This window comes from Lates calcarifer, linkage group LG8, assembly GCF_001640805.2.
Source record: "Lates calcarifer isolate ASB-BC8 linkage group LG8, TLL_Latcal_v3, whole genome shotgun sequence".
NCBI classification, from domain to species: domain Eukaryota; kingdom Metazoa; phylum Chordata; class Actinopteri; family Centropomidae; genus Lates; species Lates calcarifer.
The window spans coordinates 8342455-8355214 of NC_066840.1; positions in this window are offsets into that span (position 1 = coordinate 8342455).

Here is a 12760-nt window from a genome sequence, read left to right on the forward strand (position 1 = left end):
CAGGAAGGCTCCAAGATGTCAACGTGACACATTCTTGATATGATGTACTGTCGCTGGAATATTAAAGACATTTCACATTCCCTATGTCTAATTCAAAGAATTTATAAATATTCTCATCATATTACACATTTACTCTCAGATCCAGATCCTGATTTTTGTATTCTTCTGTGCTCTCTGCTGCAGCTAAGCTTGGATGGGCCGCCTGATGTCTGACTAAATTAAAACCTCAGTGGATGATTATAGATGCGGGAATAGGGATCTGAAGCCATGATGGATCTCGGATCAGTGCCGGGAAGGCTCAAAGCTGTCTCGCAGAATTAGGTGCCGTCAAGTTTCAGAGCAGCGAAATTCCATGTAACCGTTCAATTCCGCTCACAGTCTTGCAAGTCAGTGTCTCTGAAGTGGAAGGAAGAAGCGGCCCACATGCTGGCATGAGGTCGGCCCACAGATGAGTGGCTAAAGGGGCTCGAGGGAAGATGACAGTGTCGGCTCTACCACAACAGAGTCACAGACTAATGGCAGGGTCGTCTGTCTTTTTCTCCCTCCTCTCACCTTCCACACTTCATTCTCTCCTTTTCTTGCTCTCTGTTTATTTACCCTCCTCTCTCCTAAGGCATCTAAGGAGCAGCTTGATATTTTATGAAATATGCTTTGTTTTTTTTCTTACCGAGCGTAAAATGAGAGGATCAATACCACTGCCATATCTGTCTGTTAAATATGAAGCTACAGTCGGGAGACAGATCGCTTAGCTTAGTTTCGAAACTGGTAACAAGGTGTAACAGTTGGCCTGGTTCTGTCTGGAGGTAAAGAAAACAAAAAAGAAACACCAGCAGGGAAGCCATGAGCATCTCTGACACTGATTTATCAGCATGTTTTATCTGGTTGGTTTGATCCTTATAAAAAGAGCAAATTGTTGTAATCCCAAGAAATAGTTCAGCGCATAACCCCTCGAAAAACCACAACTCTTCTGTTTTTCTAGTGTTAACTGCTGAGTTTTAGTGGCAGGAGGATTTAATATTTTATCTTAAGAAAGAGCAAAGCACCTGGTTACACCTGCCTCTAATACAAACTAAATTCTACCACTGCTGGATAACTCGTGGCACTAAAATATATATCTTTTCCAACATGGCGCTCATTTCCAAGATGGTGCAGCGTGAGCAGCAGCCTGTTGCAGCAGCTCCTGAGAGCTGGGGCAGTTACTGGACACAAGATGGAGACGTCTGAGTCAGTGAGGGACAAGAGATCACTGAACAAACTGCTCTCCATTATGAAAAACCCATCCCACCCCCTTCATGATACATTACAGAGACAGCTCATTCTCCAACAGACTCATCCAGCTCCGCTGCCACAAGCACACAAGCACATATTGTTGTAAATATTCTATACTTTTTTTCTTTCTACATATTCCTACCTATACTTTTGACATACTTCACTGCCAGTTTTGCATATTCATTCTCAGATGAAAATATTGCACATAACTATTTAATTGCAACTTAAATTAGTTTCCTGTGTATATTTTTAAGATTTTTTTGTAGTATTTTTCATTTTGCTGTTGTTACCTGTTGTTGCTGTCTCTGTTGCCGTAACGCAAGAATTTCCCTCACAGGATCAATAAAGTATCTTTATCTTATCTTATCTTATTTCTACACAGAACAAAAAAAGACTGTGGCACATCTCATCTTACTCAGCAGATAAATCAAAAGAACAATACAGAGTCCGGGATGAATAGCTGAAATGACTAGTCTATCCACCCAGACTGCCTGTCTTGTCATTTTGCCTGAAATCTAATATGAAGGGCAATAGCTCGTGGAGACATTTATCTTATGGCTATGTTCAAGGACAGCATGATTTCTCCATGCCAAGTGTTTTCTCTGGGTTTTCTATGTAACATCAGCTTCATTTGCTTTTGCTGCCTCTTTGTATCTCAGGTAACCTTTCTATGATCAGGCCACATTATAAATCCCTATGGATTTTCATATAGGGATGTGTCAATAGGTTGTGGACATTTTTCTTATGGTTACATTCAAGGACAGCACAATCTATCCATGCTGCCCTACGCTATGAAAACTACCATAACTCATGACTTTATTTTGCCAGTTTCACATAGTTGGCCTCCGTGGTTCTGTCTCACTGCGAGTTACATTCTCCTTCTGTTTTTCTCCATAACATCAGCTTTGCTTTGGCTGCTACTTTGTGTCTTTGTAATGTGAGCTCATGGGATTGCATATAAATATCACAGCAATTTCAGGGCTTGTCATTGCTACACATTTTAAACTTTTTGGGTGTCATTTAATTCTGTTTTTGTTAGGGTCACAATGAGGGTTAGGGGTAAGTGAGAAGAGAAATGATGTGAAATTACCCAATTCATATGCCATTTGGTGGCACCCGACTGCTCTCAGGTAAGCTTTCTACAACCAGGCCACATCATAAATATCAATATATATTGTCATATATCCGATACAAGGCAGGTATCCTTGTCTTATCATTTGAAAATCTATCTAAGAGATATGCAGTGATTTGTGCAGGATCCACTTGATGTCAGTGTTGCCAAAACCGGACCAAAAACAAAGTGAGCAAGGTGTAAACTGGAAGCTGTCTAAAGATCTGATACTGGATACTCTACTCCCTCCACAGTTGTGTTTTAACTTGCTCATTTTCCTCCTCTCCTCAGTGTTACGTGAGCGTGAGAGGCCTCAAAGAAACAAATTCTCATTTGTGGGAGAGAAAGATTATTTCCACAACAGCAGAACCCTGCCACAAATGTGATTAACACAAAATGGATGAGCAATGAGGCATTATATGGCCCGACGCTAGCATGAAATGATGGTTTTTCGCCGGCTAGATGAAGCCAGACCTAACTCCCCTCTTTGCACAGAGGAATTTCTACAGCTCTTGCACATCATTGCATTTTACTGCACTGGGGTCTCACTGTGGGCCTGCTGCCACAATAGCAAGTCTCCTAATGGATTTGTGCATCAGGTTTAGCACTGCCTGTGATCTCATGCATATGATGTGTTCCTACATGTCCCGATGGGCTCTGGGTCACAATACTACCAAGAGGTTTTAGGTGTCGTGGGTTCAAGGAAACCAATGAGAGCAGGAAATGGGGATGATGATGATTATTTGCGTCAGATATCTTGAATTTATTTTTAGACTAAATCAGATACAACTGAGGGGCTGAAGAATGAGTTTGTAAATATTTCATTATTTCTACTTGACAAAATGTTCCCACGCTCCTTGTTTGCTGACAATAATCTCTAGTGTGCCATGGTACCACTAGTACAATATAACTAAAATACTCCAATGTCCTGCATTCACAATCATAGAGGAAGTACTATCGACTCATATAGTGAAAGTACCAAAAGTAAAAATACTTCTTCTGTATAAAAATGGCATTAGATTTAACCACATAATTTACAGCTCGGGAGTCCTGTCATCCTCAAACTAGGCCTCCTCCACAGAGTCACAAGATAAAGCTTAGGAGTCGTGAGTTGATTAATGAAGAAAGCTGTTCTCCTGAACAAATTTGCATTCATTTCCCTCTCTATTTTTTTTTCCTTTTTTTGTGAGATAATAGTTAGTTTTGGTTCTTTGGGCTTGGAATATTTATTTAACTGTAACCACCTGAGACATTTTAAGGGGAAATCACTCTTTGGTGGAAGTGTGAACAACTCGGAGACATTGTTAAATAAGACATCTGAGTTGTGACATTGGGCTCCAAGTAGAGGCTGCTTCTTTGCAAGGGCCACAAGCCAAAAAGGTTAAACCACTAGTTTATTATAAGCAGGAAATGTTTGATGTAAAGGAAAATAACTTATCCACTTTCTTGCAGAGAGTAAAAAGAGAAGAATGATTCCACTCTCATGCTGCTAAATTGCCTGCAGCTGGGTAACTTAGCCTTAGCCTTTCTTTGACAATTCAGAATATTTGATGAACTTACCACATGTTTGTGAATGTAAAATCTGAAAAGTAACTAGTACCTATTACCTAATAAATGTAGTGGAATAACTAGACTTGAATTTGGCTCTGAAATGTTGAGTGTGTAGAATTATAAAGAAGCATAAAATGGAAATAGTCAAGGACAAGTACCTTAAAACTCTTGCCTATGTAAGTACAGTACTCTTTACTTCTACTTGGTACCATGAGGAAACTACCGGCCCGTAAACTTGTTGACATGGATTAACGCTGATAATAATCCTCTCACCACTTGCAGCAGCTGTAAATGCCGTGAGTAGCATGGAACTATCTTTAAAGTGTTTTTATTCTCTCATTTCAAATGGAAACTTCATTTACAGTAACAGTCCCCTGTTACGACACCTAGAATGCTTTCTGAAGGACGCTGTGTCACTCAGTCAAAACAACAGGTGTGGCAAGTGGGGTGCCTCGTGTTTGACATAGAGCACTGGTGACACGTGGAATGCAAAAGGCATAGCTAGGGGATTCCAGACAGAGAGAGCCATGGGAAATGCTTCCAGAAGGTCAGGGGTCGAGATCCATGAGGAAGGACAGGGTAGTATTGAACTTGCAGTCCGAGACCCCTCGACCAGATCTACACACTGCCATTCCATTGAGAACACAGCTTTTGACAAGCTTTCTATTTTTGCACTGGTTGTTTTATTAAAATCCATAATCCCACCGTAACGGGGGTGAACATGTGCGGCCAGTGACTGCACCAGCTCCATCTTCTGTGGTTTATAGTCTATTCCCAAAGCTCACTGCAATAAAGCATCTAATTAATTTTTAGCTTTGCATCTGTTTCCAGAGAAAATAAAATCTCAGTTCATCGGGAGGATGTAATTTTGATGTGGAATAATTACGGATGACCTGTTTATGGAAAGAGGTCATTGTTTATTTTGTAACTATTGCTACTATAATGATTGACTTTAGATATTTTGCTGCACAGTTACAAAAAATGGTAGTTACTTATGGCATAGTAAGACTTTAAAACCTAATATTCAGTATAATGTGTTGGGTTTTAGTCAACAGCTCATTCTTAACACTGGTGTGAGATGTATTTTGTATGCGGTTGATCTGATCTCTAGATAAATTTGTCACACTATGGTCATTTAAACTGAGAAAAAAACATTACTGATTCTCAGGACTTTTTAAAAAGGCATCGACAGTTCCTTAAGATCAACATCTGATTGCATCCATTTGCAAAAATTCAGATGTATTGCTGTATATTGAGGTAGAATTATGTTTAAGGTTTTAGGAGAAAAACCTGTGAGGAGCAATAACAGCAGCTGTTCATAAAACATGCCACTGAATTTTTACATTCAAATGAATGAAGATTACACTCATTACACTCCAGTAACATGCTGATAAATGAAAATAAAAGTATTTTAAGTGTGATACAAGTCATCACACAGGCCTGTCTAATCTGTGGTGTTGCTGTAAGTGAAGAAGGGATGCTGTGTTGAAAACACTTCCCTGTGGTTCCTGTTGTTGCAAAATGCAACATCTAACAAAACAAAATGGCAGAACATAATTTAAAAAACTGCTCTCTGTGCCTCATCCAGCAACAGATCTGAGAATAATACGATTCACTGCAACAATCCTCCGTGTCCACAGAGTCTGTGACGTCTTTCTGGCTTTTTGCAGGGTAACTGCTTAAGAGTGAAATTGCCACAGCAAGCAAACGGATTATTTTGAACACACATCACTGGATCGTTCTTAGCGACTCTGGCTGGTCCCTTTTGAGCGTCTTTTCAAATGAAATGTGTTTTGGGGAACCCGCTGAGCGTGTGACCGGTGAGAACAAAGCCAATTGGAGCAGAAAGTGCCACTCCTTGACACTCGGCCAGAGAGACTTCATCCAGAAACACAGCCAGTGCACCGACACTAAATGTATACACTTGGCACGAAATGGACTAAATGGCTCTCTCTGTTACATCTGCAATTAAACAAGAAATTGTCTACAGTGTTGCATTATTTAGGAATGTAGGGGAACGCAAGCACCTACTATACATGTGCATGTACAGCCACTGAGGGCACGGAGGTTATGTCATGTCCTGTTTTTATGCCACTGAAGACACAATTTATTTATGACTGCAACAAATGATCCTTGAATGATGAATTTACACATTTACTTCTATTTTCAGAGCCTGATTATGGGAATGGAAGGAAAAGACAGTGATGTCAGCATACATGTGAATCTGAAGTATTTGGACAGTTGTACATTTTTGCTCTTGCAGCTCTGAGCTTCAGCACATTTGATTATAAAGAAAATAATTGGTACGACATTGAAGTGCCAGGTCTCAGCTTTAATTTGAGTGGGTTTGCATCAATATAAAAAGAACTGTGTGGGAGAGATAATATATTCCAAGACAAAATATATAGAATATTTTGTGGAAAATCCTTCTCCTCCTCACCCTGAATTCTCTTTGGTTGCTTGGCTGTGTGTTAAGGCTTGTTGTTCTGCTGAATGATGACTTGTCATCCAGGGAGTTTAGATGCACTTTGGTTGAATCTGAAACAAGAATCTTCCTGAAAACCTTTGCATTCATCCTGTTGCTTCTGTCGGCAGGGAAATCATCAATAAATGCTAGTGTGTCAGTTCTACTGGCAGCTGTACATGTCCAAGCCACGGAACCAGCACCGTGTTTGTTTCTGTTTCTGAGGTTTACCAGTGGTTTGCATCTTTTGCCGAATCCTCTGAGGTTACACTCGTGAAGTTGTCTCTTGATCATTGACATGTCAGCCTTCATCCTGCAGAGCACTCTTGACTTGTGCAGACATAAAGGGGCTTTTCTTCACCATGTGAGTGATTTTCTGGTCATCTCCAAGACTTGTGCTCCTCGGTCCACCAGCTCATTTGCCATTTTCTAGTTTTTCTGTGCATGTCACGCTTTTTTAAAATTTAGAGCCTTACTAGACTTACTTTATTGTATGACCCTGATTTGAGCTTTTTCAGTTATGATATTAAAATGCACACATATCTCTTAATATAGTGTTTACTATCCATTATAAAACAAGGCTTAATTATTCCACTATCCAAAATGTGGCATTCCAATAGAGAGCTCTTGTACAATCAGTCCACAAAAGGCGGTGTCCTCAGAAGTTCACCTAAAATCCAGATGTATTTCTCCTATGGTAAAGAGGATGCTTTATGATCCTGAGTGAGACATTGTGATGAGTGACAAATGTACCTCCAATTTTTTTCTTCTGAAATAATCTCTCAATAATGTTTCAGCTGATCTTTTTCACCTCAACAGATCATCTGAAAAAAATCATTAAAAGCTTAAAACAGACTTGTTTATTAACTAATGGCTCTTTAAAAGCTGAGACAGCTAAATGGAATTCAGCCATCATTCATGTTATTATTTATACCTGTGTTTTTCCTGCTTTGATGTGTCAAAATGTCCACTGTGAACACCTTTATTGCCCTATTTTATCTATTTATTTTGTTTGAATGATTGTCTCTGTTGGCATGATTGAGTGTGGCGATACGAGGGGGACCTACAAACAGGTAGAAGACGTGGTTCCAGGTAAGAAAAATACACTTTATTACAATAAAACAGAAACTCTAAAACTACCACACACACACTGTAACAAAATGTGGGGGGGAACTTATCAGGGCCGAATCTGCAAGGTCTCACACCTCACGCCTCAGCACTAACCAGTCAACGACAGCCGACAACCCATCCTCCAGCTGTTGCTGGTCAGGAGGGGGGAGGAGAGGATGATCGGGGAAGTGAGCTGAAGAACCAGCTTGGACCGCAGCCTTCAGCAGCGAACGATGGACCCGTTTGGCTACACCCTGGCCATCGGCAGGTGCAATGGTGTACACCGAGCCTCCCTCCTTTGGAGCTCACAGCACTCTGTACACTACCGAGCCTCACACATCCTGTATCTTATGGCGCCCCCTGGTAATACAGTCTCGTAATAGCACCAACCGTCCCTCCTTCAATGTGGGACCTCGAACGTGCTAATCATGATGTTTCTTTCTGCGCTCTGCTACGGCCTGTAACCTGTCTCTTGCACCTTCAAAGGCAATCTGAAAACAGGTCTGATGCTCCTGAATCTAGTCGTGGACCACCCCACCAACAGGCTCCTGGACTTGACCCAACAAGAAATCAACTGGGAGCCTCGGTTCTTGCCCAAACATCAGGAAGAAAGGAGATTCAGCAGTGGCCTGATGGGGAGTCATATTGTACAAGTAGAGGAGCTGGGGCAGGCAGGAATTCCAATCTCGCTTCCGAGAGACTGGTAGGGTGCGCATCAAGTTGTGAAGGGTTCGACTGAACCGTTCACACTGCCCATTACCAGCTGGATGGTACGGTGTGGTGTGAGACTTCCTCATCCCTATAAGCCACAGCCAATCCCACAGCTGCTGAATCAGTGAGCTCTCGAAGTTCCAGCCCTGATCCAAATGAATATGGGCAGGGACCCCAAACTTTGAGAACCACTCATTGACCAAAACCTGAGCCACAGCAGAAGCTCGTTGGTCACAGGTGGCAACAGCCAACGTGTACTTACTGAAGACGTCAGTCATGACCAAGACATCTTCAAGCCCACTATGAGTGGGTTCTTAGACAGTAAAATCCATGGTGAGGATCTCATTGGGCCGAGAAGCCAACAGATGTCCCATGAAACTGAACAGCTGGTTGGGTGTCCTTGGCAACTTGGCACCTCTCACAGGTATGGCACCAGTGTGCCACATCAGTGGACATACCTGGCCAATAACATTGCTGACGCAGCACCTCCAGGGTCCTCTCAACTCCTTGATGGCCATGCCTCTGATGAACCGCAGTGAGCACCTCTTCCTTCAAGGCGCTAGGTACAAGTAGCTGCAACACTGCCTCCGCGCCATCAGGACGAAAGACCTGATGATATAAGGACCCACTCCTCTCGACCAAGCGGTCCCACTACCAGAGCAGTACCAAAGCAGGGGGGGTCAACTGCTTACACTCCTCATGATTGGGGCGTCGCTTACTCTCCCAGAATGGCAAGACCTCTTGAATAACTGGGTCAGTCCTCTGGAGAGCACAGATGTCAAGAGAAGTGTGGTGGGGCAGGACGAAAACAGCAGTTTGAGAGGCATTGGGCCTCTGAGCCTGAAAGGCCTGCTATAAGGACTCAGTAAGCGAGGTCCCGGGGAGAATGCTTTCCAAACTCGGAGCTACAGAGGGATGCTGCCGAGACAAGGCATCAGCATTTTTGTTACTCCTCCCTGACCAATACTTGACTTCAAAATCAAAAGACAGGAGCTGGGCTGCCCACCGTTGCTCGGTGGCACCCAGCTTAGCAGTAGACAGGTGGCTCAGAGGATTGTAGTCTGTGTAGACAACACACTTATGCCCAAGTAGGTACTCCCTGAACTTTTCAGTCATGGCCCACTTGAGTGCTAAAAACTCCCATTTCATGGAGCTATAGTTGACCATGTTGCCCTCTGTAGGCCATAGGCCCCTACTAGCATAAGCTATAGGGCGCACTTTTCCCCTCTGTTCCTGTAACAGCACGGCTCCCAGACCACCATGGCTCGCATCAACCTCCAGAATAAAAGGAAGAGAAAAATCAGCATACGCAAGCACCGGTGCAGTGGTAAGCTTGGACTTAAGTGCCTCAAAACAGTGATGACACTCAATCCAGTGCCTTATGAGCCAATTTGGCAAAGCCCTCCACAAACCAGCAGTAATATCTGGCAAAGCCAAGGAATGACCACAGTTTGGAGATGGTAGAGGGGGCCAATTGGCAATCACCTCTATTTTGCTGGGATCTGTGGAGACACCCTTGTCTGAGATCACATGCCCCAAAAAGCGCACACTTGTCAAGTTTGGCCTTCAAACCTTCCTGCGGTAGCCACCCTAGCACCACCTCCAGTCTCTCCAAATGTTGCTCAATGGTAGAAAAGAAGATCACAATATTGTCTAGATACAAGAGCAAGGACTGGCACTGCTGGTCACCAAAAATCTGTTGCATCAGTCTCTGAAGGGTGCTAGGAGCATTGCAGAGGCCAAAGGGCATGCGATTCCATTCAAAGAGGCTGAATGGCATGCAGAATGCTGTTTTGGGCTGGTCTGCCTCAACAACTGAAACCTCGTTGTATCTGCTGGCTAGATCCAAGGTAGAAAACCAGCAGGCATGAAGAGGGGAGCCACTGGCTCAGGAGTAGATCCTGTGACAATGCCAAGTTTGTGGCGATACGAGGGGGACTGTAAATAAGAAGTAGCCAGACAACACCACCCTGGGAATTTCACCCAGAGAATTATAAATTGGTGACAGTAGAGCCCATAAGGTGCCCAGGCCCGTCCTACAAACAGGTAGGAGATGTGGTTCCAGGTAAGAAAAATACACTTTATTACAATTAAACAGAAACTCAAACTACCACACAGGCACTGTAACAAAGTGTGTGTGTGTGTGTGTGTGTGGGGGGGGGGGGGGGGGGCTTATCAGGGCCGAGGCTGACCAGTGGAGAGAATGGGTCGCAGAGGAGTGAGGAGTGAGAAATCCCAAAATAAACCAAAACAAAAAGAATCACCCCAGCCTCTCGTGGCAAGGGAACCAGGAACCCAGGAAACGCACAGCACAGGAAGGGGAAACCACCAACTTGGACCTGAGGACCACCACCTTCAGCCCTCAGCACTGAAAAGGAAAAAGAAACAAGAAATGAATAAAAGGGGTTATACCCAAAGGAATTCAAATAAAGCAAAACTTACCAAGGAGACAAATCAAAATATAAAAAGGTGGGCAGACCACAAATTACAAACTCAAGAATTCAGAAGAATGCTGCCCAAAATAATCTAAATTCAATTAGAAAAGAAAATAAATTCAAGAGAACTAATTAATGCCAATACAAATTAGTATCAAAATACAAATAACCGAACCAAGTTACCTAAATAATCCAGATATATACCAAAGATTAATTAAGGAAAATGAAATAATACAAATGCAACAGAAACACAACACAAATCATCCCAACCCAGAAAATAACCGCAACAACAATTAAACAATATAATAAAACAAGAGACAAAGAAAAAATGGGGAACACCCCACGCATTCATCCACACATTAAGATTTGGGCCTATGCCACGTGCAGGGCCGACCAGACCGACTCTGGTGCCGGCTATCAGCCGCGAGCAGAGCCGTCAGGCGCCGCGGTCGGCAACAGTCGGACCACGGCCAACGGCATTCCAGACGGCGGCCAGGCAAGCGGGTTGGAGGAGCGGCGAGGCAAACCAACAAAAAACGCCAAGGCAAAGCAGCAGTTCCTCTCTCTTTAACAGCCGCCCAGCTCAGTCTGTCAAAGAAATGAAACTAATGGGGTAATACAAACTAACAAATACAAAGCAGGTATAACGAGCAGCCAGGAAACACACACACGCCGATCTAGGCGTCTATTACCTGGAGCAGCGGTGGCATGCTCTGCACCCGAGCAGCAGCAGCAGCGAGGAACCCCAAATAGGTGGCCGAGAGAGCAGCCTGCCAGACACTACACCGACAACGAAGCCGCAGCCCGATCAGCTGTAGTCAAATAAAATGAGCGGTGATCAACGGTGAGTTGTGCCATGCTCTACAACATGACCGAGGCAGCCGCTGCTACATTGTCTGCCAGGGGAGACCGGAGACGGGAGCGAGGTAACCCGGAAGGAAGCGGACTCGAGACCAACGAGCAAGAAAGGGGCCAGGAAGGGAACCTCGTCCCTTTATAAGGTGCCCCGGAATGCTGGTTGGTTAACAAGCGAAGGTAAATAAGGGGCAGTCGATTCACCTCCGCTAGGGGCAGATGATGCTTTTCCTGCTACATATGTATTCTGGAAGGGAAAACAATGTAGGTTTCCTTATTCAAAGCAGCTTTCATTCCAGGAATAGATGTTCTGATGGTGTGCGCAGTCCTCTGGGGGAAAACTGTGTGATGAAAGATTGCTTAATATTATGTCCAATACTTTGCTCAAATAAACTGAGAACATATACACAAAGAATGTATCCTATAATGCCAGTTATCTCCTCTGGCAATGGTTAACTGGCCACATAAAGCTTGGCCTCACAAAAGAAAGATGTAAAGATACAGTGTTTAAGATACTGAATGAATCACTGTGTGAGGATATTTGATGATTAGATTTTAGTTGCTCGCGTTTTTTCTCAAATATTTATTAAACAGAAGTCAAATCTGAATTCATTTGATTAAGAATAATGTAATTTCTACACAAAACAACTGATTCTTTTCAAGCTTTGCAAAACAACATAACAAAGATGTTGACATGGGGCAAAATAATGAATTCACAGAAATTTAAAGAAGGAAAAAGAAACAAGGTGATTAATGAATGTGGCTTATATAAATTAAAATTGGAATGATCTATGATTGTAGGTTAAAAAAAACTAGTCTAACAGATGTTTTAAACACTAGTGGAAAGTAACTAAGTACATTTAGTTACATGAGTACTATCCTTTTTGGGGTACTTTCACCCTACTTGAGTATTTCCATTTTCTTTCGCTTCTAATTAGCAGATTTTACATTCAAAACACATGTTGAGCTTGATTTGATGCACTGTTATGTTTGAAAGTATTCAACAGTTTACAGCAGTACAAATGAGCCCACTGTAACCACCAGCAACATTAAAATAGCTTCTTCACACTTGTGCATCATCAATAATAAATCAGTATGTGGGGAACAAAGCTGTAACTTTGAAAATTGAATACTCAAAAGGTTGAATGCAGGACTTTTACTGTACTTGTAGTGAAGTATTTTAGCATTATTGTATTGTTGCTACTGAAGAATCAAAGACTTGTCCCATCACTGATTAGAAAATTGTGAATTACA